Source organism: Choristoneura fumiferana, chromosome Z, assembly GCF_025370935.1.
Source record: "Choristoneura fumiferana chromosome Z, NRCan_CFum_1, whole genome shotgun sequence".
In the NCBI taxonomy this organism is placed as follows: Eukaryota; Metazoa; Arthropoda; class Insecta; order Lepidoptera; family Tortricidae; genus Choristoneura; species Choristoneura fumiferana.
The window spans coordinates 23034678-23039368 of record NC_133472.1 but is presented as its reverse complement, the minus strand read 5'-3'; the positions used below and the strand labels follow the sequence as shown (position 1 = coordinate 23039368).

Sequence of the window (4691 nt, the reverse complement as noted above, 5' to 3'; positions counted from 1 at the left end):
TTTCAACTACATGGTTTAAAATGGAGTCTTGAAAATAACGCTTGCAATAGTCATAGACGTTCGCTCCATCAGGAAAGCCGCGATTGGACTATTAGTACAGTTATTATTTTCTTCTATTGTCACTTTGCCGGTAAATTTTGTCGTTTGAATTGGAAAAATCATTTGCTGTAGCTTTCTCTTGCGGGATTGAGGTGTGACTAGGTTGAACTTAGGAGCAGTGCTATTTTTTTTTTGCGAGCCTTTTTGTCCTTCGCGTAGTAATCGCGCCAATATCACTATTGGTACCTAGACCTAGTACACTACTAGGTGCCACCAATGATCGTACCGAAGGCGAATTGCGGCAGTTGATGCTGAGTGTGGAGGATAGGTTGTGTTGTTCGGTTTGAGTCATTATGAACAAGGTTTGCACAGAAGGACTAGGTTCAAATTGTAAATTGTCATCAAATATGTCCATCATATCTGACATCCCCGGAGAAAGTGATCTGGCTGAAGAAGTGTCGGAGTGTGGCAAAGCAGACGTACAATCCGCAGCTAATACCATGTCAGCCTTATCGTCCTTTTCATTATCTGACTCCTCAGAGTCAGATGGTGGAAGCATCGCCATAATTTTTTGAGTGCGCCATGAATTTCGCTTCGCCATTGTGAACTAAAGTACCAAATATAATATACAATTACTTAAAACTCCAGAGCAACAACGTCCTAAAAAAGTGACAGTTAGTCAAGAAACGCATTTAAGCGAACAACGGCAATGTCCGTTTTCTGTCACAACATAAAATAAACCTTGTCCCCGCTAATGTCGACACTGACCGTTTTTTTAAGGACATGCCTAATAGAACTTATATACCTATACAATCGATAACGTCACAAAAATGGGACGAAGTTTATTTTGCACTTTTTAACTTTTTAACCTGCACAAACCTGCGAAGCAATTCAATGGTGCGTGTGAAGTTCCCAATCCGCACTGGGCCCGCGTGGAACTACGGCCCAAGCCCTATTGTTCTGAGAGGAGGCCTGTGCCCAGTAGTGGGACGTATATAGGCTGGGATGATGAATCAGATAAAAACAATCAAATATTCATATGTTGTCGTAGTTTCGTTTAACGGGGTTTCTAAGTATGGTTCTTTGGTATCATCAAACAAGCGTACAATGTAAAATAAATGCGTCTCTCTCGCACTTGAGCAGGATACGCTTAGAAATAATACTATTTGTCTCGTTCACATCGACCGAGCAGCGCGCCATGCCGTCCGCTCCGCTCTTTATTACCTATTTGTTTTCTCGTTTACTCGCTCACTCCCAGCTCCCGCTCCGTTTTAGGTCCGGAGCCAAAGGAGCGCGGAACGAGACCGAGACCGATTAAGATCGTTTACGAGGAACTAGTTCTTTTCGGTCCGCACTGGGAATTCATTCTTTTTAGTTCTTAGTTCAGGACCGACTCAAACCTAGTATCCTGGGTATTACTAAGTAAGAACGACAGGGCCATCATACATAAACCATAGTAAAATTATAGGTAGATAGTCAAAATAAATTGCGCCTTCAAAACAAGTTCGCCCGTTGTTTCTAATTTCAAATTTAGACAATCGACCGTCACTCCTGTTGCTAACTTTGGCAAAGACAGTTGGCCCATCAATCTTTTTCAATGCCCAAACCTCTTTAACGGTTGAACGGATAAGGGATGAAAGGCATTCGAGGAATATTAGAGACACTATTCAGTAATTCCGCTGAGAATTTGTTAACAACTATCAGTCTTGTTCAAGAAGTGATTTGTTGTTGAATTGTTATGCTATTTGTTACTAAACGAAAACAACTAAAAGTTCATGGACCATCGCCAGCACTTGTCCCTGGATATTGACAACTTGGTCTATGGTTTCGTATGAACTTAAAAGGCACAAACAACGCAAGTTGTATTCAATTGTTACTCGTATTCCTTGTTGCATTACTTCTTTTTTGTCTATAGCCTTGAAGTCGTAACAATAAAATCAAGTCACGGTTACAAACAATCACAACGTTTCCGACATAAAGGTTGTCTATGCTTATCTGTAATAGTGTTTAAGTAAAAAACTTAATTGATATGTGACGTAACTTATGTTATCTTACGTTTATATTACTACTATACAACAGGTCATCACAAGTTTTTTAACTGTAGTTTCTTATTACCGAAAGAATTATTATAACCGGCTTAGTAGTTCCAAAATTAGCTTTTACCATTAACTTATGTTTACCTTACGGTACTAAACTGGCTATTTGAAACAAAACGATTGGGGGAATGAATCATCAATATTACTTTAACACAACCTCTGCCACGGACGTCAACAAACAATAGTAAAACGTTCACAAAACCGCGTTGTGGACTAATTTTGTGCGCCGTTTTGATCTAAGAAACATACAGTCTATCTATACATACATTGGATGTCGATGGCCTTTACACACAAACAAACAAAATTGAAGTACTTCTTTATTATCTGTCTACATAATATGATAGAGTAATGTGACTGACTAACTGACGACTAACTGACTATATTATATTATACTATAAGTGACTATCTTTTCAAAAGAGCTGTCGAACTATGTGCCACACGTTGATGCGAGCTAAAAAATTTTTTTTTCAATTTCTTTTACGTGTATGGAGTGCCCCCCCCTATAAATATTTATTTTTGTAATTTAACTACAAAACTAAATAGCGGCCCTGACATGACCCCTCCAAGAAGATCTGTACCTACTCCAAATTTCATTGTTAAACATCTTGTAGTTTTCGAGTGAAATGCCTGTGACATACGGACGGACAGACAGACAGATAGACGGACTTGACGAAACTATAAGGGTACCGTTTTTGCCATTTTGGCTCTGGAACCCAAAAAAGATTATAATATTTTCTGTTCAAAGTAGTTCTGTATCCATAAGTAATAATTAAAGACTTTAAATTTGGCTCTTAACTTATAACTGTTTTCAAAAAGTATAATCGTTGAGATAAGTATATACTAAATGCCCTATATTAATATAGAAAAGATATTTAACTGTCATATTTATACACTTTTAATTCAAAAACAGCACTTCAAATCCGTGGCGTTTAACTAAATCTCTTCTAGGACAAAAAAATAATGACAAATCTTACACAAATAAGGTAAAGCGCTAACAACAGAATGCAGCGGTTTTGCACTTTATTGGTCACTGGCTTATTTGTCTGACTATCTCTTTGTGTCTGAGCTGTTGAAAGAATGTTGAAGTTAAATTATTTCATTAAATTATAATAAAATAGCTTAATAAAGTTGATACTAATGCTGCCAAAATGTGTTTAGTACCTAATAAAAAAACCTTTACAATTAGAGTATAGATCATTGCCATAAGATTTTTTTGACTGTTATAATTTATTGAGATTTTGCGTTTGTTGAGATTAAAAAATACACTAAAATTTTGCAGTTTTATTAGTTTAACAGATTAAAAAAAAATATTTTTAGCCCAACATTGAATCAACGAAATTTATTTATATTTTAAACAAAACTTCTTCATTGTGGAATTCGAAATACGAAGAAATTAGATGTACTTGACTCGCTACTCAGTAAAAAATCGTCCTAGTGACCACAACAATCCATTTGTCTAAGTCCTCGGGAGCCTTCTGGGATTCGGGATTAATATACCCGTTTTTAGTGAACTAGTGTGAGGCGTTGTTGCGCGCATGTGTTGCGGCAGAGATTAATAAGAGGACGTGAATCATGTAGATAAAAATGTAAGTGGGTAAACGTTATGTTCTTTTCGTACATTTTCATAGGTCACAAATTCAACTTTGTATTTTCATTTTGTTACCGTATGGATTTACCAAATGTATACAGTTTGTTAAGTAATGACTACTGGGTTTGGAAGGTAAACTTAGGATTACTAAAAAATAATGCCATTTTCGCGGTGACAAAAATCGCTAGTTCTTAATATCCAATAATATTAACTCAGAATTTATAACATAAACACTGCCTATTGCCTGTTTACAAGGAAAACCCTTTTCTCTGTTAGGTGTCAGTGTGAATATATTATTTTTAACCCCTTTCAAAATCGTTCAGCAATGGCAGCATCTAAACATATTGTGTCCAAAAACTAATCGAACGACGAACAAGACCTTGACAAGGGTGTCATTTAAAAAAAAGTCTAATGAACTAATATAATTTATCTGCCCACCCGCGACCTTATTATGATAGCTAAACTTACGCAAAATATCCGTGTTCATGTCGTTCCTCCACCTCCACATTGTTAGAACACACACAAATCACACAAACCCATCTATCGGCACCACCACAATCCCAGAGATCCTGAGCTCCTGAGCTCTACCTGAGCTCATCTTCAGAGCATCACAACCGTTCACCATGCTACCAGATGTTAGACTCGGTCGGGGTCGGTGTGTATGTTAAGTTTTTATAGCCACGAGGTCTGCCTATAACGGCACTGATAGTTATAACAAGTACGAATATAGCACAAAATTCTGTTTCTAATCGAGATTAGGTATACAGGGTGTGACATTTAGATCAGTCAGTATGGGAAAGTCTGAAACTAGAAGACATACGAAGATCTGTTCTTAGGAACCATGCCATCGATTTAAGTAAGCAGCAAAACTGCATCCATACATAAAAAAAAACTTGAACTTAGTTCGGGAATCGAACCCGGACTTTTGGAAAATAAAACATAGGTACATTATTTATTTCTATTTGGAT

At 37.0% G+C, this 4691-nt stretch overlaps 1 protein-coding gene across 1 annotated transcript in view; it reads right to left on the bottom strand.

Moving 5' to 3' along the window:
* Window positions 1–4214, bottom strand: part of LOC141431807 (neuroligin-4, Y-linked-like) — a 263652-nt gene extending 259438 nt beyond the window's left edge. Inside the window, exon 1 of the mRNA XM_074093025.1 lies at window positions 4192–4214. The gene's annotated coding sequence lies outside the window, so the exon portion shown is untranslated. The remainder of the gene's footprint in view (window positions 1–4191) is intronic.
* Between the last annotated feature and the right edge of the window lie 477 nt (window positions 4215–4691).